This window comes from Jaculus jaculus, chromosome 12, assembly GCF_020740685.1.
Source record: "Jaculus jaculus isolate mJacJac1 chromosome 12, mJacJac1.mat.Y.cur, whole genome shotgun sequence".
Classification (NCBI taxonomy): Eukaryota; Metazoa; Chordata; class Mammalia; order Rodentia; family Dipodidae; genus Jaculus; species Jaculus jaculus.
Genome location: NC_059113.1, coordinates 91,480,605 through 91,507,213, shown reverse-complemented (window position 1 = coordinate 91,507,213; position 26,609 = coordinate 91,480,605).

Genomic DNA, 26,609 nt, shown 5'->3' with positions numbered 1-26,609 from the left:
ATGAGACACTCTTGTTTCCAGGGGTGACACTCAAAATATTTAAAGCTAGTGCTCTATGGGAACCAAAGAGTCCGAGTAGATGCTAAAGATAAACAGCTAGTTTAGCTCACCCTGTGCCTCTCATCTCACTGGCAGCTCATCAGGCTTTATACGCCTCCCTTAGCCTATACCAACTGAACCCAAAGAGGTGGTTTAAAAAAAATATTTTATTATTTATTTACTTGACAGAGAGAGAGAGAGAGAGAGAGGGAGAGAGAGAGAGAGAGAGAGAGATGAGAACTGGCATACCAGGGCCTCCAGCCATTGCTAAGAAACTCCAGATGCATGCGCCACCTTGTGCATGTGGCTAATGTGGGTCCTGGGGAATCGAACCTGATTACTTTGGTCCTGCTGGCAAACGCCTTAACCATGAAGCCATCCCTCCAAGCTGAGGTGGGTGTTTTTTTTTTGTTTTTTTTTTTTAATATGTTCTACTTATGAGAGAGACAGAGAAAGAGTGAGAGAAAATGTGGGTGAGCTAAGGCCTCCTTCCATCGCAAACAAATTCCAAATTCATATACCACTTTCTGCATCTGGTTTTACGTGGGTACTGGGGAACTGAACCTGGGCTGTTAGGATTTGCAAGCAAGTAACTTTAACCATGGAGCAATCTCTCTAGCCCTCAAAGAGTTTTTGTTGTTGTTGCTGTTTGGTTGTTGTTTGTTTGTTTTCAAAGTAAGGTATCACTCTAACCCAGGCTGACCTGGAACTCATTCTGTAGTACCAGGCTGGTCTTGAACTCGCAGTGGTCCTCTTACCTCTGCCTTTTCAATGCTGGGATTAAAGGCATGCACCACTACACCCAACTTTTAAAAAACTTTTTTTTTTTTTTTTTTGAGGTAGGGTTTTACTCTAGCTCAGGCTGACCTGGAATTCACTACGTAGTCTCAGGGTGGCGATCCTCCTACCTCTGCCTCCCGAGTGCTGCTGGGATTTAAGGCGTCCACCACACCCGGCCCCGAAAGCTTTAACAAGCCTCTATCGTATTAGCCATCTCTTCTGACTTTGTGTCATCCAGAGATCTAAAGTCTTTTGCTCTTTTGCACCCCTGAATGATTAGGCTTCTGTGAAAGCCCAGCCGGGGTTATGCTCAGTGAGTAAGGACAGTCCCAGTGGGGAGTCAGATCTGGCCCAATTTCTGGAAAGCCAGAGTGTGGCACACAGCTGACCTGGCAGCCGAGAGGGCTCCCAGAGGTGGACAAACCTGTAGATAGGAGGAGCAAAGATGAGTTGCAAAACCAATGGAATCGCCAGGGTTAGAAACAAATGCAGGTGGACGTCTTAGTAACTTGAGGGTGGGTGGTGTAAGCGTGGCGGGTTCAGTCTCACGGACAGAAGACACGGCCCAGAACCGCTTTCTGCTTGAGTATTGGCCTCTGCTCTTCACTGGCCTCCCTGGCCCAGTACCCGTTGGGAACTCTCCCAAAGTGTGGGTGCCTTCTTCCTTTGCCCCCCCTTCAAGATGTTTGATACAAATACTCACCGGGGGCTGCATGGGGCCAGCCTCCTGAAGACTGGAATTGCAGACATGTACCATCACACCTGGCTTCAAACTTTGGATTTGATTTATCTATTAGAGAGAGAGAGAGAGGGAGAGAGAATGGGTGCTCCAGGTCCTCTGGCCACTGCAAACGAACTCCAGATGCATGTGATACTTTGTGCACCTGGCTTACATGGGTATTGGGGAATCGAACCTGGGTCATTCGGCTTCACAGGCAAGTGCCTTAACTGCTAAGCCACCTCTCCAGCCCTGCGATTTGGATTTGGATTTCTACCCAGGCTGGGGATATGCACTAAAGCACAGGGCTGAGCAGTTGCAGGGAGCCACAGCGCCTGTCCAGCCACGTGATCACCAGTGAACCACACTCAGATCTCTACAGCACACTGTGTTTGGTAGGTCAGGTGTATTAGATGCATTTTAAAAGACTTCGAACCGTGTTTGTTATGTTTTGTTTTGTTTTTTTTGAGGTAGGGTCTCACTTTAGCCCAGGCTGACCTGGAATTTACTATGTCGTCTCAGGGTGGCCTCAAACTCACGGTGATTCTCCTACCTCTGCCTCCTGAGTGCTGGGATTAAAGATGTGCACCACCATGCCTGGCTAAGACTTTGAATCTTTTTGACCTACGTGATGGACTTACCAAGATACAACCCTCATTGTGCACAGAGGAGCACATCTATCTGCCCTATAGGTGTGATAAAAAGTGTGGTGCACACATCTTTAATCCCAGCACTCGGGAGGCAGAGGTTGCTTGATCGTCGGGAGTTCGAGGCCACCCTGAGACGACAGAGTGAATTCCAGTGAGTGAGACCCTACCTCAGAAAACAGAAAAAAAAAAAACAAAACAACAACAAAAAAAGCAGCAGCTCATAGTGGGCAGCAGTACTGAAACGCTCAAATTGCAGCTTCTGAAGTTAAGAGCATCCCTCTCACATCATGACCTTTCCTGCTGGGGTATTTCCTCCTGTGTGACTCCAGAGATCTCCTATTTGGCCTTCTGCTTCTGCCTCCTTTGGGATTACAGGTGTGTGCCATCGCGCACAGTTTATGCTGTGCTGGGGATTGAACCTGGGCTTTGTGCGTGTCAGACAAGCTCTCCACCAACTGAGCTGTAACACCAGCCTCTAACTTTTCCTTAATAGGAAGATGTCAGTCACATTGGATTAGGGCCTAACTTATTGATTTCATCTTTTTTCAAAAAAATATTTATTTGAGAGAGAGAGAGAGAGAGAGAGAGAGAGAGAGAGAGAGAGGGAGAATGGGTGTAGTGGGTGTACCACGGCCTTTAACCACTGCTAATGAACTCCAGCTGCATGCACTACCTTGTGCTTCTGGTTTATGTAGTGTCCTAGGGAAACAAACCTGGGTCTTTGGCTTTCAGGCAAGCGCCTTAACCCCAAGCCATCTCTCCAGCCCTTGACTTCATGTTAATTGGACTGCATCATAGCTTGCCTGCCTCCAAATAAGGCCACATTCTGAGGGGCTGGGGATCACAACTTCAGCACATCTTTCTCGAAGGGCAGGATTTACCCCTTCATAGGACAAAAGCCAGATTGCAGAAATAGATGTAAGAGAATATATTGAAGGCATCACAAAGTAAAAAGGCCAGGAATGCTTGGAAACATGTGATAAGGCCCTGGACTCACACACTCGGGGAGTTCAAATCAAGTTTACGTAAGCCTCCAAGGGGAGAGAAGCTTTCATGAGACCTGGGATGCGGGATCACAGGAAGAGGCGAGGACACTGCCTCCCGGATGGGAACACCCTCTTTGATGGGGCTGTAAGAATCCTCACCCTGTGGGGTGGATTCAGGTCCACAGGAAACCTGTCTCACAAAGCCACTTCCAAGCATTTTTAAGATTGATGTTAAGGAGGTTTTCCAGCTGCCACCAGGAAACACAAACCCAAAATACAATCTTACACCAAGTTATATCACCATCAAAGCAGAGTGCAGAAGGGAGATGTAACCGATGGATTTGCACTGACACAAAGAGAAGGGACTCTTAAAAAATATACTTATTGGGCTGGAGAGATGGCTTAGTGGTTAAGTGCTTGCCTGTGAAGCCTAAGGACCCCGGTTCAAGGCTCAGTTCTCCAGGACCCACGTTAGCCAGATGCACAAGGGGGTGCACGTATCTGGAGTTCATTTGCAGTGGCTGGAAGCCCTGGCGTGCCCATTCTCATTCTCTCTCTCTCTCTGCCTCCTTCTGTCTCTGTCATTCTCAAATAAATAAATTAAAATGAACAAAAAATTAAAAAAATATATATACTTATTGATTTGAGGAAGTGAGGGAAATACAGGGAGAGAGACAGTGAAAGAGAGAGATAGAAAGAGAGAGATAGAAAGAGAGAGAGAGGTGCTGGAGAGATAGCTTAGTAGTTAAGGAGCTTGCCTGCAAAGCTTAAGGACCCAGTACCCACGTAAGCCAGATGCACAAGGTAGCACATGTATTTGGAATTCGTTTGCAGTGGCTGGAGGCCCTGGAACGTCCATTCTCTCTCTTTCTGTCTCTGCTTCTTTTTCTCTCTCAAGCAGATAAAATAAAATTAAACAAAAAAAAAAAAAAAAAAAAGAAGAAGAAGAAGCAGCAGCTGGGTATGGTGGTGCACGCCTTTAATCCCAGCACTCTGGGAGGCAGAGGTAGGAGGATAGCTGTGAGTTCGAAGCCACCCTGAGAATACAGAGTGAATTCCAGGTCAGCCTATACTAGAGTAAAACCCTACCTTGAAAAAACAAGAAAGAGAACAAGAGGGGGAAAGGGGAAAGGAGAAGGAGGGTACGGGGTCCTAGGGCCTTTTGCCACCGCAAATGAACTCCAGATGTTTGTGCCACACTGTGTGTCTGGATTTACGTGGGCACTAGGGAATTGAACTCAGGCTGGTAGGCTTTGAAAGCTTGGCATGTAAGTAAGCCATCTCCCCAGCCCCACGGAAGGAAGTCTTAAGAAAAGAGAGTCAAGTGATCATGGCCTTTCCTTTGGCATGATCAGTGGCAGGGGGCACTGATGCTGCATTAGCAGTGTTGGCTGCCACCCCCACATAGCGCCGCGGGGGTTCGTCACCCCTGGCTCTACAGTGTGCCCTCTGCTTCTGCTGAACTTCGGGAAACTCTACAAGGTAGGCTGCGACCTTTCCCAATGTGCCTCGCTTCTGATCATTTCCAAAATCATTCCAAATAGAGACAGGGTCACACCAGTCACTCTGCGTTCCCCTCGAACCATCAAAGTGTCGCTGTTTAACACCCTTACAGGTTCGTCTCAAATATTAGACCCCTTTTTTTTTTTAAGATTTATTTATTTGAGAGCGACAGACACAGAGAGAAAGACAGATAGAGGGGGAGAGAGAGAATGGGCGCGCCAGGGCCTCCAGCCTCTGCAAACGAACTCCAGACGCGTGCGCCCCCTTGTGCATCTGGCTAACGTGGGACCTGGGGAACCGAGCCTCGAACCGGGGTCCTTAGACTTCAGGCAAGCGCTTAACCGCTAAGCCATCTCTCCAGCCCTGTTTGTTTGTTTTTTGAGGTAGGGTCTCACTCTGGCCCAGGCTGGTCTGGAATTCACTCTGTATTCTCAGTGTGGCCTCGAATTCATGGCGATCCTCCTGCCTCTGCCTCCTGAGTGCTGAGTGCTGGGATTAAAGGCATGGGCCACCTCGCCTGGCTCCCAGATATTATACCCTTTGTGCTCCAAATCGTTGATGATCCCTCAGTCTCCATAATTTGTGATTTACTTATCTATGGTGATTTTACTTTGCTCAATGTAGTTAAGGATTCTTGCCTGCAGTTTTTTTTTTTTTTTCTCCCTCCCAGCTGACCTGGAATTCACTATGTAGTCCCAGACTGCAGACTGGTCTCAATACTCACAATGATCCTCCTACCTCAGCATCCTGAATGCTGGAATCAAAGGCATGCACCACCATGGCTGGCTTACAGATAATTTTATATATATATATATATATATATACATACATATTTATCCAATAAATTTTTTAAATTTATTTTATTTAAAATTATGATTTAAAATAAGTTGGGTAAATAGAGTTAGCCAATAAATTATTATTATTTATTAATAATTATAAGTTATTATTTCTTTATTTGAAAGAAGAGAAGACAGTGGGTGCACCATGGCCTCTCGCCACTGCAAAAGCACTCCAGATGCATGTGCCACTTTGTGTATCTGGCTTTATGTGGGTGCTGTGCATTGGAACCTGGGCCAGACCTGGGCAGGCAGGCTGTTGCAAGGAAGCACCTTTAACTGCTGAGCCGTCTCCCCAGCCCTGCTCCGCCCATTTTGCCAAATGTGAATACCACTGCTATGAGCAGAAATGTACAACGATCTCTTTGTATCCTTTTTCGTTTTCTGGGGACTATGCCCCAGTGTAGAGTAGCTGGAAAATATGGTCATCTATGTGTAACTTTTTGAGGAACTGTCAAATTACTTCCTACAACATCAGCACCATCTTATAGTCCCATAAGCAATGTAGAAGGCTTCCAGTTTCTCAACATCCTAGATGGCAAGGCACCTGCCTACAAAGCCTAAGGACCCAGGTTCGATTCCCCAGTACCCATGTAAAGCCAGATACACAAAGTAGTGCATGGATTGGTTCATTTGCAGTGGCAGGAGGCCCTGTAGCTTCTATTCTCTCTCTCTCTCTCTCTCTCTCTCTCTCTGTCTGCCTCCTTCTGTCTTATTCTCTTAAATAAATAAAAAATCTATTTTTAAAGTTTTTTTTAAATTTATTTTTTATTGACAACTTCCATAATTATAGACAATAACCCACGGTAATTTCCTCTCTCCCCCCCACTTTCCCCTTTGAAACTCACTCTCCGTCATATTTCCTCCCCTCTCAATCAGTCTCTCTTTTATTTTGATGTCATGATCTTTTCCTCCTCTTATGATGGTCTTGTGTAGGTAGTGTCAGGCACTGTGAGGTCTTGGGCATCCAGGCCATTTTGTGCCTGGAGGAGCATGTTGTAAGGAGTCCTACCCTTTCTTTGGTTCCTTTTTTAAAAAAATTCATTAATTTATTTTTTATTGACAACTTCTATAATTGTAGACAATAACCATGGTAATTCCCTGCCTCCCCCACCCCCCTTGGCTCTTACATTCTTTCCACCACCAGCTTCTGCAATGGACCCTGAGCCTTTTGCCTGCAATTTTTTTTATTTTTATTATTTTATTTTATTTTATATTTTTTAATTTTTATTAACATTTTCCATGATTATAAAATATATCCCATGGTAATTCCCTCCCTTCCCACCCCCACACTTTCCCATTTGAAATTCCATTCTCCATCATATTACCTCCCCATTACAATCATTGTAATTACATATATACAATATCAACCTATTAAGTATCCTCCTCCCTTCCTTTCTCTACCCTTTATGTCTCCTTTTTAACTTACTGGCCTCTGCTACTAAGTATTTTCCTTCTCACGCAGCCAATCATCTGTAGCTAGGATCCACATATGAGAGAGAACATGTGGCGCTTGGCTTTCTGGGCCTGGGTTACCTGACTTAGTATAATACTTTCCAGGTCCATCCATTTTTCTGCAAATTTCATAACTTCATTTTTCTTTCCTGCTGAGTAGAACTCCATTGTATAAATGTGCCACATCTTCATTATCCACTCATCTGTTGAGGGACATCTAGGCTGGTTCCATTTCCCAGCTATTATAAATTGAGCAGCAATAAACATGGTTGAGCATGTACTTCTAAGGAAATGAGATGAGTCCTTTGGATATATGCATAGGAGTGCTATAGCTGGGTCATATGGTAGATCAATCTCTAGCTGTTTTAGGAACCTCCACACTGTTTTCCACAATGGCTGGACCAGATTGCATTCCCACCAGCAGTGTAGAAGGGTTCCTCTTTCTCCATATCCCTGCCAACATTTATGATCATTTGTTTTCATGATGGTGGCCAATCTGACAGGAGTGAGATGGAATCTCAATGTAGTTTTAATCTGCATTTCCCTGATGACTAGTGACGTAGAACATTTTTTTAGATGCTTATATGCCATTCGTATTTCTTCCTTTGAGAACTCTCTATTTAGCTCCATAGCCCATTTTTTGATTGGCGTGTTTGATTCCTTATTATTTAACTTTTTGAGTTCTTTGTATATTCTAGATATTAATCCTTTATCAGATATATAGCTGGCGAAGATTTTTTCCCATTCTGTAGGTTGCCTCTTTGCTTTTTTCACTGTGTCCTTTGCGGTGCAAAATCTTTGTAATTTCATTAGGTCCCAGTGGTTAATCTGTGGTTTTATTGCCTGAGCAATTGGGGTTGTATTCAGAAAGTCTTTGCCAAGACCAATATGTTGAAGGGTTTCCCCTACTTTTTCCTCTAGCAGTTTCAGAGTTTCAGGTCTGATGTTAAGGTCTTTAATCCATTTGGACTTAATTCTTTTTTTTTTTTTTTTTTGGTTTTTCGAGGTAGGGTCTCACTCTAGCCCAGGCTGACCTGGAATTCACTATGGTGTCTCAGGGTGGCCTCGAACTCATCGCAATCCTCCTACCTCTGCCTCCCAAGCGCTGGGATTAAAGGCGTGCACCATCACGCCCGGCCCTGGACTTAATTCTTGTGCATGGTGAGAGAGAAGAATCTATTTTCATCCTTCTGCAGACATATATCCAGTTTTCAAAACACCATTTGCTGAAGAGGCTGTCTCTTCTCCAATGAGTATTTTTGGCATTTTTATCGAATATCAGGTGGCTATAGCTACTTGGGCTTACATCTGGGTCCTCTATTCTGTTCCACTGATCTACATGTCTGCTTTTGTGCCAGTACCATGCTATTTTTGTTACTATGGCTCTGTAGTATAGGTTAAAATCAGGTATGGTGATACCACCAGCCTCATTTTTGTTGCTCAGTATTATTTTAGATATTCGAGGTTTTTTGTGATTCCAAATGAATTTTTGGATTGTTTTTTCTATTTCCATGAAGAAAGCCTTTGGAATTTTGATAGGGATTGCATTAAATGTGTAGATTGCTTTAGGTAAGATTGCCATTTTCATAATATTGATTCTTCCAATCCAGGAATAAGGGATGTTTCTCCACTTTCTAGTGTCTTCTGCAATTTCTCGCTTGAGTGTTTTAAAGTTCTCATTTTAGAGATTCTTTACTTCCTTGGTAAGGTTTATTCCAAGGTACTTTATTTTTTTTGATGCAATTGTGAATGGGAGTGATTCTCTGATTTCATCCTCTGTGTGTTTGTTGTTAGCATATACGAAGGCTACTGATTTCTGTGTATTTATTTTGTATCCTGCTACATTGCTGTAGGTTTTGATCAGCTCTAACAGTTTGCTAGTAGAGTCTTTAGGGTCCTTTATGTATAGAATCATATCATCTGCAAATAATGATAACTTGATCTCTTCCTTTCCAATTTGTATCCCTTTTATGTGTGTCTCTTGCCTTATTGCTATGGCTAAGACTTCCAAAACTATATTAAATAGTAGTGGGGACAGTGGACACCCTTGTCTTGTTCCTGATTGTAGTGGGAAAGCTTCCAGTTTTTCCCCATTTAGTAATATGTTGGCTGTAGGCTTGTCATAAATAGCCTTTATTATATTGAGATATGTTCCTTCTATTCCCAGTCTCTGTAGGACTTTTATCATGAAGGGATGTTGGATTTTGTCAAATGCTTTCTCTGCGTCTAATGAGATGATCATGTGATTTTTGTCCTTGAACCCGTTTATGTAATGTATTACATATATAGATTTGCGTATGTTGAACCATCCCTGCATCTCTGGGATAAAGCCTACTTGGTCAGGGTGAATGATCTTTTTGATATACTCTTGTATTCTGTTTGCCAATATTTTGTTGAGAATTTTTGCATCTATGTTCATGAGGGAGATTGGTCTGTAATTTTCTTTTTTTGTTCTATCTTTGCCTGGTTTTGGTATCAGGGTGATGCTGGCCTCATAGAAGGAGTTTGGTAGAATTCCTTCTTTTTCTATTTCCTGGAAAAGCTTAAGAAGCAATGGTGTTAGCTCTTCCTTGAAGGTCTGGTAAAATTCAGCAGTGAATCCATCCGGGCCTGGGCTTTTTTTAGTTGGGAGATTATTGATAACTGTTCGGATCTCTATGTTTGTTATAGGTCTATTTAAGTGATTAATCTCATTTTGATTTAATTTAGGTAGGTCATATAGATCAAGGAAATCATCCATTTCTTTCAGATTTTCATACTTATAGTATGTCCCTATGATTTTTTGAATTTCTCTGGAATCTGTTGTGATGTTACCTTGTTCATCTCTGATTTTATTAATTTGTGTCTCTTCTCTCTTTCTTTTGGTCAGATTTGCTAAGGGTTTATCAATCTTGTTTATCCTTTCAAAGAACCAACTCTTTGTTTCATTAATTCTTTGGATTGTTCTTTTTGTTTTTTTTTCATTAATTTCTGCCCTAATCTTTATTATTTCTTCCCGTCTACTGATTTTTGGTTTGTCTTGTTCTTCTTTTTCCAAGGCTTTAAGGCGAAGCATTAGGTCGTTTACTTGCGACCTTTCTAATTTCTTAATATAGGCACTTAAGGCTATAAATTTACCTCTTAGAACTGCCTTCATTGTGTTCCAGAGATTTTGGTATGTTGTGTTCTCATTATCATTTGACTCTATAAATTTTTTGATTTCCTTTTTGATTTCTTCATTGACCCATTCATCATTTAGTAGTGTATTGTTTAGTTTCCATGATTTTGTGTATGCTCTATAGCCTTTCTTGCTAGAGATTTGTAGTTTAATTCCATTGTGCTCAGATAGAATGCAAGGAATTATTTCAATTTTCCTGAATTTGTTAAGATTTGCTTTGTGTCCTAATATATGTTCTATTTTAGAGAATGTTCCATGTGCTGCTGAAAAGAATGTATATTCTGTAGCCTTTGGATGAAATGTCCTGTATATATCTGTTAAGTCCATTCCTTCTATGATCTCATTTAGTCCAGATGCTTCTCTGTTCTTTTTTTCTCGGGATGACCTGTCAATTGATGAGAGTGGGGTGTTAAAGTCAACCACCACCACTGTGTTTGGTGTTATCTGTGACCTTAGTTCTAATAGTGTTTGTTTGACGAATTTGGGAGCCCCCATGTTAGGTGCATATATGTTTAGGACTGTAATGTCTTCCTGTTGTAGTGTGCCCTTAATCAATATAAAATGACCTTCCTTATCTTTCTTGACTGACATTGGACTAAAGTCTACCCTATCCAATATTAGGATAGCAACCCCTGCTTGTTTTCTAGGCCCATTTGCTTGAAACACCGTCTTCCAACCTTTCACCCTAAGGTAATATCTATCCTTTGTAGAAAGGTGAGTTTCTTGGAGACAACAAATTGTAGGATCCTGCTTTTTAACCCAGTCTGTGAATCTATGTCTTTTCGTTGGGGCATTGAGGCCATTGATATTAAGAGATATTATTGAAAGGTGTGTATTTATGTTTGCCTTTTTTTTTTTTTTGTGGTTCTGGTTCTATCTGTGCTCTCTTCTGTTAACTAGTATTTGAGTATTGCTTGTTTTTTCTAGGTTCCTTATATGTGTGCTTTTCCTTTTTTTTAGCATTGAGGATTCTATCAAGTATTTTCTGTAGAGCTGGTTTTGTCTTCAAATACTCCTTTAACCTGCTTTTGTCATGGAATGTCCTTATTTCTCCATCTATTTGAATGGATAACTTTGCAGGATAAAGTAACCTTGGTTGACAGTTGTTATCTCACAGAACTTGGAATATATCACCCCTTCTGGCTTTAAAAGTTTGTGTTGAATAATCTGCTGTAATCCTGATGGGCTTACTTTTGTAGGTAACTTGATTTTTCTCTCTAACTGCTTTCAATATTTTTTCTTTGGTGTGTTTGGAAGTTTGATTATAATATGGCTAGGAGAGGTTCTTTCTGGGTTTTGTCTGGCTGGGGTTCTAAAGGCTTCCTGTATCTCTATTGGCACCTCTTTCCCAATTTGGGGGAAATTTTCTTCTATGATTTTGTTGAAGACACCTACTATGGCTTTTGAGTGAAATTCTTCTCCTTCTACTATGCCCTGAATTCTAATATTTGATCTTTTCATAGTATCCCGAATATCTTGAAATTCCCACTCATACTTTTCTATAAGTTTGTCTTTCTCTTTGTTGGACTGCATTAGGTCTGCCACCTGGTCTTCTAGCTTAGATATCCTGTCCTCTCCCTCATCCATCCTATTGGTGAGATTTTCTACAGAGTTTTTTATTTCATTAACTGTGTTCTTCATTGCTAGTAATTCTGACTGGTTTTTCTTTATTATTTCTATTTCCTTATTTATGTCTTGTATTGCCTTCTTTATTTCATGAAATTGGTGTCCTGCATCTTCTTTGATTCCTTTGATTTCCTCTTTAAGTTCCTCTTTGACTCCTTTGATTTGTTCTCTGACTTCTTTGAACATATTTACAATCATTCTTTTGAAATATTTTTCAGGCATTTCCTCTAACTCGTTCTCACTGGACGTCATTTCTGATGCATTAATACTTTTAGGTGGATTTATATCGTCTTGCTTTTTAGTGTTTCTTGTGTTATAATGTATATATTTTTGCATCTTGGATTAAGTTAATGCTTGGATTTTCTAGCTAGCTGGGTATTCTTAGCTGTATCAATTGATTTGATGTTATATATTTTCAGGGTAGGAGCTTAAGTTGTTAGATGTGGCTCTTAAGACTCTGAGAGTATCTACAAAGGTGTTCCTAGGTGTTGAGTTTCCCTGCTATGGGAGTATTCAAGCAGGCTGAGTGGAATAAAACATCAGTAGATTCTCAAAGTTAACTAAACACTGTACCCATTCAGTCAAAAACAGCCCCAAGTATGTATGCCAGAGTAGTTATTATAACAACCAGATCCTCTATCAACACAGAGGTTAAGATTTCTGGTCTGTTGAGGGATCCCAGTCAGCTTGTGACCAAGTGAGACCCTTCCCTGGTGCAATCCCAGTTACCTTGGATGAGTTTGGTCTCAGTCAAGTTGCTGCCTGGGTCGTCAGGCTGCTGTTCTGATTTCTGGAGCTGGGCACAGGCTTTTCCTGCGGGGCAAACCGAGCCTGGCAACTGTGGCCCTGCAGATCAGCTCCCCCACTGCTGGAACTGCTACTGCTTCTGGGTCTGCCGCTGCTGCCGCTCCTGGGTCTGCTGCTGCTGGGGCCACTGGTACCAGTTCCAGAGCCGCTGAAGTTGCTGCCGACCTCTGCTCCTGCTTGGGTCCCGCTGTCGGCTCAAGTTGGCGTGGCTGGTCCCAGGCCGCTGCTGTGTTCGCTGGAGCTGGGTTCAGGCGGCGGGGGAGGGGAGGGAGCCGCGGCTGCTCTGGTTGTCTCGCTGCTCCACGTGTTCTTCTACCTCGCGGTCTTCTCCTCCCCTGCTCGCTGCCGCTCTCCCCTCACATTTCCCGAGTTGCGGAGAGCGCGGTGTGAGGGGAAAATCCCGCACCTGGCTTGTCCTGCGGCTCGAGCCGAGTCTGGCGGCTTTCTGGTGCGCCGCGGCTGCGGCGGTTGGCGGAGCTGTCGGAGCCGCTTTTCCCGCCTGTGCGGGCTCTGGATGCTCTGGATCTCTCCTACTTCTCCGCTGCCGCTTCAGTTTCCTATACACCTCACTTTTTAGTAAAAGTGTGTATTTTTCTGAGGTTTTTTGGTCTTTTTTTCCCCCCAGGCTGCTTTGGCGTGGTACCTACGCCGCCATCTTAACCGGAAGTCTTGCCTGCAACTTTTGAGCACACACACACACACACACACACACACACACACACGCATGCACACACGAGTTAATTTCTCTAGGGTCTTTCTATCCACTGGGAACAGGGACCAGCATCTCACGTTTACTTGCGTACAGCCTAGCGTTGGTGATTTGGCACAGCTCAAGGAACAGCAAAGCTATTCTCTGCAGGCTGCACAGCAAGTGTGTAAGGTTTTGAAGGCCTTGTGTGTTCAGTTCTGCAGTTGAAGCCCAAAGGCAGCTACAGGCAATGTATAAAATCCTGGGAATCCTTGTGTACTAATACATCTTTACTTTTGTTGGGGGAGGTTGTTCAGGTAGGGTCTCACTCTAGCTCAGGCTGACCTGGAATTCACTATGGAGTCTCAGGGTGGCCTCAAACTCATGGTGATCCTCCTATGTCTGCCTCCAGAGTGCTGGGATTAAAGGTGTGCACCACCATGCCTGGCCCCACCTCTACTCTTTTTTAATTTTAATTTTAATTTTTTTGTTTCCTAACTTTTTAGACAGAGAAAGAGAATTGGTGTGCCAGGGCCTCAGCCACTGCAATCAAACTCCAGACACTTGAGCCACCTAGTGGGCATGTGTGACCTTTCACTTGCCTCACCCTTGTGTGTCTGGTTTATGTGGAATCTGGGGAGTTGAACATGGGTCCTTAGGCTTCACAGGCAAGTGCCTCACTTGCTAAGCCATCTCTCCAGCCTGTAATAAATCTTTATTTATGAGAATAGATAACAGGACTTCCAGTTAAGATGGCGGCATAGGTACCACGCCAAAGCAGCCTAGGGGGGAAAAAGACCAAAAAAACTCAGCAAAATACACACTTTTACTAAAAAGTGAGGTGTATAGGAAATTGAAGTGGCAGCGGAGAAGTAGAAGAGTTCCAGAGCATCCAGAGCCTGCACAGGCGGGAAAAGCAGCTCCGGCAGCTCCGCCAACCGCCGTGGCCACGGCGCAGCAGAAAGCGGCCAGGCTCCGCTCGAGCCGCAGGAAAAGCCAGGTGCGGGATTTTCCCCTCACACCGCGCTCTCCGCAACTCGGGAAACGTGAGGGGAGAGCGGCAGTGAGCAGCGGAGGAGCAGACTGCGAGGTAGAAGAACGCTTGGAGCAGCAAGACAACCAGAGCAGCCGCGGCTCCCTCCCCTCCCCCACTGCCTGAGCCCAGCTCAGTGGTCCTGGGACCCGGCCACACCAACTTGAGCTGACAGCGGGACCCAAGCAGGAGCAGAGTTCGGCAGCAACATCAGTGGCTCCAGCACAGGTAACAGCAGCCCCAGCAGCAGCAGGTCCTGCAGCAGCAGACCCAGGAGCGGCAGCAGCAGCAGACCCAGCAGCAGCACCTTCAGTGGCAGCAGCGGCAGTGGACACAGCAGCAGCAGCTTCAGCAGCAGTGGTGGCTCCAGCAGGGGCAGCTACAGCAGCAGCAGAGGCAGAAGCAGCGGTGGGTCCAGCAGCAGCTGCTTTAGCAGCAGCAGTTCCAGCAGCAGGGGTGCTGATCTGCAGGGCCACACTTGCCAGGCTCGGTTTGCCCTGCAGGAAAAGCCAGTGCTCAGCTCCAGAAATCAGAACAGCAGCCTGACGACCCAGGCAGCAACTTGACTGAGACCAAACTCATCCAAGGTAACTGGGATTGCACCAGGGAAGGGTCTCACTTGGTCACAAGCTGACTTGGATCTCTCAACAGACCAGAAATCTTAACCTCTTTGTTGATAGAGGATCTGGTCGTTATAATAACTACTCTTGCATACATACTTGGGGCTGTTTCTGATTGAATGTGTATAGTATTTAGTTAAATTTTGGAATCTACCTGTATTTTATTCCACTCAGCCTGCTTGAATACTCCCATAGCAGGGAAACTCAACCCCTAAGAACATCTTTGTAGATACTCTGAGAGTCTTAAGAGCCACACCTAAAACCTTAAGCTCCTACCCTGAAAATATATAACATCAAATCAATTGATACAGCTAAGAATACCCAGCTAGCTAGAAAATCCAATCATTAACTTAATCCAAGGTGCAACAATATATACATTATAACACATGAAAATAGACAACAGGTTAGAGATTTGACCCAAGGGCCATTGTTTGCAGTACCACTGGTCTGAACTGTAACTTGTGTCTCCATGGCCTCATTTGCTATTCTCTAGCTTCTACTTCTGACTCTTCCTTTATATTGCTGATAAAAGAGTATCATACCTTAATATTAAATCCCAGCATAGGACACTAGTCCACACTCTAGACGAACCAAGAAAAACTGCCAGACATTGTGGTACACACCTTTAATTCCAGCACTCAGGAGGCTGGGGTAGGAGGATCACTGTGAGTTTGAGGCCAGCCTGGGGCTTCTTAGTGAAGTCCAGGTCAGCCTGGGTTAGAGCGAGACCATACCTAAAAATAAGCAAGCAAACAAACAAACAAAAAAAACCTGGGGGGCTGGGGAGATGGTTCAGCGTTAAAGGTGCTTGCTTATAAGGCCTGACAGCCCAGGTTAGATTCCCCAGTACCCATGTAAAGCCAGAAGCACAAAGTGGTACATGCATCTGGAGTTCATTTGTAATGGCTAGAGACCCTGGAATACCCATTCTGTCTCTGTTTGCAAATAAATAAGTTAATAAACAACTGAATGTGGCAGTGTGTACTTGTAATCCCAGTGCTGAGTAGGCAAAGACAGGTGGATTCCTGAGACTCCCTGACCAGCCAGTCTAGACTTCTTGGTAAGCTCCAGGACAATGAGAGACCCTGGCTTTAAAAATTGTAACAGTGGACTGGAGGAATTGCCTAGTGGTTAAGGCACTTGCCTTGAAGACTAAAGACCCAGATTCGATTCTCTAGGTCCCATGTAAGCCAGGTGCACACAGTGGCACATGCATCTGGAGTTCGTTTGCAGTGGTTGGAGGTCCTGGTGTGCCTACTCTCTCTCTCTCTCTCCCTCTGTCTTTAATAGATAAATAAATAAGAAATAAAGAAATCCTTAAAAAAAAGTAAGCCAGGTGTGGTGGTACATACCTTTAATCCCAGCACTTGGGAGGCAGAAGTAGGAGGATCACTGTGAGTGTGAGGCCACCCTGAAACTACATAGTGAATGAATCTCAGGTCAGCCTGGAATAGAGTGGAACTCTACCTCAAAAAACCAAAAAAAAAAAAAAAAAAAAAAAAAGACTGCAGAGTTGGCTTGCTTAGTGGTTAAGGCACTTTCCTGCAAAGCCAAGGGACCTCAGTTCGATTCCTCAGGACCCATGTAAGCCAAATGCACAAGGTGGCACATGTGTCTGGAGTTCATTCATTTGCAATGGCTGGAGGCCTTGGTGTACCCATTCTCTCTGTATGTCTGTCTGCTTCTTGCTCTCATAAATCAATCAATCAATCAATCATACACATGAAAGAGTGGCATGAGGAAAATCCCTGACACCCCCCCCCCCCCCCGGTGTTTGATTGCCATTGTAGGGGAATAATATCTTTGCCGTTACTCAGACCTATCTTGAGACCATGAATGAAGGCAACCAGGATTGCCCTCAAAACTGTAAGCTAGGGATGGGGAAATGGCTTAGTGGTTAAGGTGTTTGTTTGCCTGAGAAGCCTAAGGACCCTGGTTCCACTGTTCTGCAGGAAGACTAGAGTTGTGGTTTGGTTTGGATCCTAAATGTCTCCCAAGTTCCACGTGCTCCAGCCTATGAGGAGATAAAGGAATATTTTGTAGAAGGAATTTAGGGCATTGGGACACTGGATCCTTCCTCTCTCCTCTCTCTCTCTCTCTCTCTCTCCCTATCTCTGTTCCTCAGAAATTTAACCACTGAGTCATCTCTCTAGACTCTTTTGGGTTTTTTTTTTTAATTTTTATTTATTTATTTGAGAGCGACAGACACAGAGAGAAAGACAGGTAGACGGAGAGAGAGAGAATGGGCGTGCCAGGGCTTCCAGCCTCTGCAAACGAACTCCAGACGCGTGCGCCCCCTTGTGCATCTGGCTAACGTGGGACCTGGGGAACCGAGCCTCGAACTGGGGTCCTTAGGCTTCACAGGCAAGCGCTTACCTGCTAAGCCATCTCTCCAGCCCTCTTTTGGATTTTTTGAGGGGGGGCGGTTTCTTCAAGATAGGGTCTTGCTCTAGCCCAGGCTGACCTGGAATTCACTATGTAGTCTCAGGGTGGCCTCAAACTCATGGCAATCCTCCTACCTCTACCTCACAAGTGCTGGGATTAAAGTCATGTGTCACCATGCGTGGCTGAATTTTTTTTTTTTTTGTGTCTGTGTGTGGGGGTGGTGTGAATGTCTGGATGTGTGCATGTGGGTGCATGGATGTGAGCATTTGTGCATGCATTAGAGACCAGAGACGGATGTCAGGTCTTCCTCAAGTGCTCTCCATTTACTACTTCAGGATGGGTCTCTCAATGTACCCGTAGTTCCCTTATTTAGTTAGCTGAATTAGCTAGCTAGCAAGCCTTGGGATTCTCCTGTCTCTGGCTTTTCAGCCCTGGGAATTACAGGCACCCACCGTCACGTCTGGCTTTGGGCAACAAGAACTTCCCCCCGCCCCAACCATCTCCACAGTCCCCTCAAGGGTTTTAAATGAGTTCCGGACTTGTCCTATAATTTGGATTCTATATTGGATAATAAAATCCCATTTTAAATATTTAATTAATTAATTAATTTACTTGTTTGGGAAGAAGGGAGAGAAAGAGAGAGGAAGAGGCAGATAGAAAATGGGCACACCAGGACCTCCAGCCACTGTAAAGGAACTCCAGACATGCACCACCTTGTGCATCTGGCTTTACATAGGTACTGGGGAATCGAACGTGGATCCTTAGGCTTTGCAGGCAGGTGGCTTAACCGCTAAGCCATCTCTCCAATCCTAAAATCCCATTTTTAGGGTGAATAGTGTCTCTGGGCTCCAAGAGAGCAAACTTTTATTTCATTTATTTATTTGAGAGAGAGGGAGAGAATGGGTGCGCCATGGCTTCCAGCCACTGCAAACAAACTCCAGATGCATTAGCCCCCTTGTACATCTGGTTTATGTGGGTCCTAGAGAGTTGAACCAGGATCCTTTGGCTTTGCAGGCAAACACCTTAACCGTTAAGCCATCTCTCCAGCCCCAGAGCAAACTTTTCATATACTAAAAACGGAGATGCCTTCATTTGTCCAGTACATCCCCAGGTTCTCTGCCTCATCGAGTTCAAGTCTACAGGCAAAAAGAAATGACCTGTGAGAATTTAGAGGTGCTCTCTCCCAAGGTACCCATCTGTATTTTGTGAAGGATTCAGCAGCGAGCCTGACGTTTCCTTCCTTCGTCAGCGCCCAGTAGAGGCATTCAGGGAAGAGAAAGATCAGCTCTCTGCTGTCCTGACCTTCTGTACAATTGAAATAGACAACGGCCACGAATGATTTCTCGTTTCCCATCAAAGCTTCCCAGTTGCATCACTTTCCCCCTTTTTGTAATAAAAAGTCAGTACATTTGCTTGGTTGATAAAAATCTGTTTTTTAATAAGGCCTGTGTACCTTGGGTGGCCCACCAGGAACCTCCACGGCAGTAAATTGTATCTTGGAAATGTAGGCTTTTTCCAAATGTGTCTGCATCAGGTCTCCAGGGGGATGGAAATGCAAAGGGATTTGCAAGGTTTGAATTTTTCATTCATTAAGGCAACGCCGCTGCCAAACGTCTCTTCCTGTTAGTCATCCCGGGAGGAGGGGTCAACACGGTGGGCTGGTCGTAAATTACCACCCCGCCTGGGCTCCAGCTCCGGCTCGGAGCAGCCCAAATGGAATAACCAAGGGAAACAGATCTTGGCAGGAGTCTTGTGAACGAACTGTGAGAAATCGAAACGTATTGAAAAAAAAAAAAAAATCACATGTTTGCAGAGGAATGAAAGATGTAACCTATCTTTAAACTAGGCAGACTAAGAACGAAGCCTGTCCTTTATCTAAACCAGCCTGTGAACCCTAGCATTAGTCGGCTGTAAATAGTCTATTTTTGTAGCATTCCACAGAAAACGACTGCAGCTAAATTGTGGTAATTTTGTCTTGACCTATAACCTTTAATGTTTTTTTTTTTTTCTTTTTCCGTTTTGGTATTTCGAGGTAGGGTCTCGCTCTAGCCCAGGCTGACCTGGAATCCACTATGTAGTCTCGGGCTGGCCTCAACCCATAGTGATCCTCCTAACCTCTGCCTCCCAAGTATGTGTGCCACCACACTTGACTTTTTTCTTTTCTTTCTTTCTTTCTTTCTTTTTTTTTTTTGATACCTTTAAAAATCCAAAGCAAATTCTGCACCTCTGACCAGAAATTGCCTGCAAATGCAAACATAATCATGCATGCACATTCCGGAGGTTTGTGGCTTACCCATAATTCTCAAGTAAGAATCCCTCCTCTTTCAATGGGAAGCTCCTTAGTGGTAACGACTGTGTCTAATCTTTAATTCTGATCTTGACTCACCTACACAGCAGCCTCTTGGTCTACCCCCAGGCTCCATTATGCACTCAGAAATTCTAGCTGGTGTTCCCTCTATAAACTTACAGTAAAAGGTTCCTTCCTATTTTATAGTATTCTTGTTTTTTTTTAAAAAAATGTTTTATTATATAATTATTTATTTGCAAGAAGAGAGAAAGAGTGGATAAATGGGTGAATCAAAGGGCCACTGCGAACAAACCCCAGATGCATGCACTACTTTGTGCATCTGGCTTTACGTGGGTACTAGGGAATTGAACCTGGGTTGTTAGGCTTTGCAGGCAAGCGCCTTAACCACTGAGCCATCTCTCTAGCCTTATAGTGTTCTTTTGAAGTCCAAGATATTTATTTGATCACAAATTCAGGTCTTTCCTTTAAATAGCTTCTGCAATGTGTTATCACAAACCCTTGATGCAGGGGAAAAAAAAAAGACTCATCCTCTGTAGTTCCAGAATCATTCTGAATCAAATTTATACTCAGGAAAAAATGAACATGTCATTGTGGCTCCTGGGAATTGCCCCTAGCGGTCTCACTTTGGCTTCCTGTGGACTGTATGGTTCCTCACGTTTACTTGTATCTTCTCACTACTGTAGGACAAAAGGTCTCGCAGGCATTGCCTTGAGCAATCCCAGAAGCGCCATTCCTACAGGAACACGCAGAGATCTTTACTCCATCTGGTCATAAGTGCCAGTACCGGGTCCTTACCAGGCCTGGGGCCTGTAGTCTCTTCACAGTCTGCCAAGCTAGATGGTGGCTGCTCTGTTCCCTGCAGGACACAGGGGCTAAGACGTTGAAGCTATATGCTCCCATTCCTAGTAAGTGACAGAGCGACAATCTGGACCAAAACTTTTCTGACTTGATTTTGATTTTGTAAAATATTTTATTTATTTGTTTGCACACAGAGAGAGTCAGATGGAAGAAAGACAGAGATAGAGATAGATAGATAGATAGATAGATAGATAGATAGATAGATAGATAGATAGATAGATAGATAGAGAATATGGCTGTGCCAGGGCCTCTCTAGCCACTGCAAATGAGCTCCAAATACATACACCACTTTATGCATCTGGCTTTACATGGTTACTGGGGAATCCAACCTGGGTCATCAAGTTTTGCAGACAAGAGAGATAACCACTGAGATATCTCTCCAGCTCATAATTTATTATGTATGTATGTATGTATGTAGGTCCATATGGATGTATGTGCTATGACATACATGGGAGGTCAGAGAATTGTGCTCCACCAGGGTCTCTGGCTGCTGCAAATTTGCATTCTCCTGGCTCCCCTTTCCAATGATATGGGGTCACTTTGACTCGGACTTTACATGGATGCTAGGGATTTGAACCTGGGCCAGCAGGCTTAGCAAGCAAGCACTTCTCCCCAGCCCTGTGTGGTTGCTTTAAAATTTTCATTTCTGTGTGTGTGAGAGAGAGAGAGACAGACAGAGACAGAGACAGAGAATGAATGCATGGGCCACTTTGTGTATTTGGCTTTATATGGGTATTGGGGTGTCAATCCCCAGCCAGCAGACTCCTCAAGCAAGCACCTTTCCTCACTGAGCCATCTCCCCAACCCATATTTATTTATTTTAGATAGTAGCATGAGGTCTCAGATGGGCCTCAGTCTTGCCATGTACGCAAGGATGACTTTGAACTTCTGATCCTCTTGCCTTCATCTCCTGAGTGCTGGAAGTATAGGCATGTGCCACAGTTGTGTGTGCCTTAATACAGAGATGTGTGTATACGCATGATGGAACTGGGTGTATAGGAAAGGTTTGTGCTCAAGCTAGCTGAAAAGGAGCTTCCACTCCGTGTATTGTAGTACATGCATGTAATTCTAGAACTCAGAACACTGAGGCAGGAGTCTGAGGTCAGCCTGGGCTACACAGCAAGACATTGTCTCATAATTGATTATTTAATTAGTTGACAAATTAATTAAAATAATAAAAAGAAACAATCTTTCTCTTTATCAGATTTGTTGATCAATTTCCCTGGGAACTCCTGGTTGGAGAAGTATTTATTTTCTTTCTTTTAAAAAACATATTGTTACTTATTTAAGAAAGAGTGTGAGAGAGAATTGGCACACCAGGGTCTTTTGTCACAGCAAATGAACTCTAGATGCAAGTGCCACGTTGTGCATCTCACTTTAAATGGGTATTGGGGAATCAAATGTTGGTCATCAGGCTTTTCAAGCAAGTACCTTTAATTGCTGAGCCATCTCCTGAACCCCAAGAATTGAGAGCAATAGCCATGTCGTCTGGATCTTCCACTGTGATTCTTGCATTTCCTGTTTCTGTGTGTGCATAGTATGTGTGTTGTGGTATTGTGGTGTGGCGGGTGTGGTGTGATGTGGCATGATGTGGTGTGGTATGTGTGGCATAAGCCAGTATTTGGGCTCACCTGCAGTGGCTAGCGAAATAGATCAGATGTCCTCCTCTATCCCTTACCTGTCTGCTCTTACCTCGCAAAGGAATTGCTTGCTGGTCACCAGTCCCAGCGATTCTCTGGTCTCTGCTCCCCACAGGCCTGGGGTTACAGATGTGTGTGGTGCCCAGGTGTTTACATGGGATCTTGTGATTCAAACTCAGGCAATTCAGGCCCCTCACACCTGTACGCTTGTGTGGGAAGTGCACTTAACCTCTAAGCCTTCTCTCCATCCTGAGCTTCTAGTTATTAGTGTTTTTCTTTTTCCATAACACTTGAACCCAAGGTCTTGCACATGCTGGGTCACTAAGCCATAACCCAGTCCCTCCTGTTTCCCACAGCCATGTTCTATGATACCTAGTGGTTCTGGACCGCTAGAGTCCAGATTGCTTCATGAGGAAGTACAAGAAGTATCCTACACCCTAGTGTATTAGTTACTTTTCTCATGGCTGTGACCAAATACTTGGGAAAAAAAAGCAAGTAAAAATATTTTGTGGGCTGGAGAGATGGCTTAGCGGTTAAGCGCTTGCCTGTGAAGCCTAAGGACCCCGGTTCGAGGCTCGGTTCCCCAGGTCCCACGTTAGCCAGATGCACAAGGGGGCGCACGCGTCTGGAGTTCGTTTGCAGAAGCTGGAAGCCCTGGCGCGCCCATTCTCTCTCTCTCCCTCTGTCTGTCTTTCTCTCTGTGTCTGTCGCTCTCAAATAAATAAATAAAAAATTTAAAAAAATATTTTGTTTATTTTTTGTTGAGAGAGAGAAAGAAAGAGAGAGAGAGAATAGGCTCACCAGGGGGTCTAGACACTGCAAATGAACTCCAGATGCATACGCCACCTAGTGCATCTGACTTACATGGGCACTGGGGAATTGAATCTGGGTCCTTAGGCTTCACAGGCAAGTGCCTTAATTTCTAAGCCATCTCTCCAGTATGTAAAAAAGCAATTGAAGAGAGATGGCATTTTTGTCTTACAGTTTGAGGGGACACAGTACCTCACGGCCGGCAAGGAGTAGCAGCAGCAACGTGAGGCAGCTGGCCCTATTGAGTCCACAGTCCGGAAGCAGAGAGTGGACAGGACCTGAGCCTGCCTCAAGTGATCCAGGCAGCACCATGAGCCTTCTCCTCCTAAAGGTTCCACAACCTTCCCAAACAGTGCCAGTGACTGGGCTCCAAGGGTTCAAACATATGAGCCAGTACGGTAGGGGAATATCTCATATTCAAACCACAACACCGAGTGGTGAATAATGAAGGGATTACACTGGAGTTTATGCCCTGACAAAGGAGAGCTGCAAGAAGAGAAACCTGGCTGGACAGGGCACACAGGATAGTGGGAAAGGAGGAAGGAGGCTGTCTTGGAACACATTGTCTGGCAATGTCCCGGACAGAACTGTGGAGCCAAGGACAAGGCTTTCCTTAGCCTCACATTACCCCTGACAAGGAGCCAGGGTCTCCTGGAAACTGCATTGCTTCTGCCCAGATGGACTTCTCATCAGCAGATCCGGCTGCCTGATTCTGAGCACTGCCCCTCTGTGATCAGAAGTCCGGACCCCGACCCCTGTGGACAGTGATAGTGTGGGATGGAAAGAGAGAGAGGCTGGGCGATGGGAAAAGCGTCTTGTTACACCGCAAATTCCAAACTTATTTAGTAAAATTAAGATACTTCAAGGATAATTGGGCAACATACAAAGCAAGCAAACAACAACAACAAAAAACCTCACAGAGATTCTTTCCTGATTGCTACCTAAATCCACATTTTCACCGGCATTTAAAAAAATAAGTTGCTGACTGGGTTTAGTGGTGCACGCATTTAATCCCAGAACTCAGGAGGCCTAGGTAGAAGGATTGCTGTGCGTTCAAGGTCAGCTTTGGACTACATAGTGAATGACAGATCAACAGGCTAAAGAGACAGACCCCACCTCAAACCTCCCCTTCAACCTCCTCCCCCCAGGATAAATGAAAATATATTGTCTGATAGCATTACTCATAGGAGACTGTGAGGTCTCAGGACATTTGACCCTATGATTGGAAGTCCTCAGGTGTGAAAAAAGTCCTATCTATCTATCTATCTATCTATCTATCTATCTATCTATCTATCATCTATGTATGTATGTTGGTTTTTGAGATAGGGCCTCACTCTAGCTCATGCTGACCTGGAATTCACTATGTAGTCTCAAGGTGGCCTCAAACTTACAGCAACCCTCCTATCTCTGTGTCCTGAGTGCTCGGATTAAAGGCGTGCACAACCATGCCTGGCTTAAGAATATATTTTGGGGCTAGACACAGAACCTTAGTATAGAGACTGATCTTACAAGCTGTCAGGTGAATTAGAGTGGGAACCATCATTCTGCATGGTCTAGTCCTTCTGTAGGCAGAATAGTGTTCTTATCCCTCTGGATGGATGTTCTCTTCTTTGGCCAGGACAACAGTACAGAGAAGACAAAGCACTGAATTGTGTATTTCAGGCTGGAGAGATGGCTTAACAGTTAAGGTGCTTGCCTGCAAAGCCTAAGGACCCAGGTTCAATTCCCCTGAATCTATGTAATCCAGATGCACAAGGTGGCGCATGCGTCTGGAGTTTGCAATGGCTAGAGGCCCTGACGTGCCCATTCTCTTGTTCTCTTTCCCTTCTCTCAAATAAATAAATAAATAAACAAATAAATATTTAAAAACTGAATTCTGTTATTCTAAGGAGAGTGGGGATGAGTACCCGAAGATGGTGAGAGTTTAATATCGCCCTTTTCATCTTCCCCAAAGAATAAAGAAGGGATTCTCTTCTCCTCTCCTCTCCTCTCCCTTCCACTGAAAAGTCATCTATTAAACATCTCTTGTGCTCCCAAACTGTCAATTCTTACTGAAAGTGTAAGCATGGATGAGCCAGGGTTTCATTGGTGAAAAGAATACTATGTTTTTTTTTTTTTTGTTTGTTTGTTTGTTTTTTGTTTTCTGAGGTATGGTCTCACTGTAGCTCAGGCTGACCTGGATTTCACTATATAGTCTCAGGGTGGCCTTGAACTCACGGCAATCCTCCTACCCCTGCCTCCCAAGTGCTGGGATTAAAGGTGTGCACCACCAACACCCAGCCTATTATTAAAATCTTTTTTTGTTTTAAAGAATACTATGTTTTAAAGTATTTTATTTTAATTTATTTGAGAGAGAAAGAGGAAGAGAGAGAAAGAAAGAAAGAGAGAGAGAGAGAGAAGGAGGGAGGGAGGGAGAATTGGGCATGTCAGGGCCTCCAGACACAAGTGCCACCTTGGCTTACATGGGTCCTGGGGAATTGAGCCTTGAACCGGGGTCCTTAGGCTTCACAGGCAAGCACTAAACTGCTAAGCCATCTCTCCAGCCCCCCCAATACTATTTTTAAAAATTAATTAATTGTTTTTTTTTTTTTTTTAGAAAGGGTCTTCAACTGGGCTGACTGCATAGTGAGAGGATAACTTTGCACTTCAGATTCTCCTGCCCCTACCTCCTGACTCCTGAGATTGAAGAAATATGTCACTATGCCCATTTTATGTGCTACTGAGTTTTTTTTTTTTTAAATTTTAAGCACTTATTTATTTGAGAAAGAGAGGGAAAGAGAGGGAGAGAGAATGGGCACTCCAGGTTCTCCTGCCTGCAGACAAACTCCAGACACATGCTCCACTTTGTGCGTCTGGCTTTACACAGGTCGTGGGAACTCAGGCTAGCAGGCTTGCCAAGCACGCGTCTTTAGCCACTGAGCAATCTCCCCAGCCCTGAACCCTGAGTTTTGTGTCTGCTAAGCAAGCTTGCTACTAGCTGAGTTTGTTTCCTACCCCTCTTCTTTAGTTATCAGGTGTGTGCGTGCGTACGTGCGTGTGTGTTTTCCCAGGGTTGGGTTTCATTCGAGCCTGGACTGACCTGGAACTCACTTTAGAGCCCCAGACTGGCCTTAACCTCACAGTGGCCCTCCTACCTCAGCCTGGAGTGCTAAGATTAAAGGTGACCTCGAAGTTGCTATGTAGTCAAGGATGACATTGATGCTCCGCTCCCATCTCCCAGTGCTGGGGTCCCAGGCATGAGCTACCGTGCCTAGTTTTATGTAATAGTGGGTTCCCATAGGGGGAATATGAGTAACAAGCATAGAGTCATGGCAGGAAGCAAGCTTGGCTTGAATCGGTAAGGCAGTCTCTATCCAGTCTTCTTTGGAAAGCAGAGTCGTGAGTTTTTAAGTACACAAGCAGCTTTTCCTAATTAATAACTGAAGGGCACTTTATGCGACTGTGGTTTGAAAGTGAGTATCTGAACTGGCAGGGCGGCTCATGCCCACGATCCCCGCACGTGGGAGGCGGAGGCCAGCCTGGGCTGCTCCGTGAATTCTAGGTCAGCCTGTTCTACGGAGTGAGGCTCTGTCTCAATCAATAAATAATAAATAAATAAAATCACCCACATTCAAAAAAGTATCTAGCATTTGTTTTCCAGTTTCTCAAAATTGTATTAATATGGCTAACCTAGCTGACTGCTGAAGACAGGAGCCACCAGCTAGTTAGTA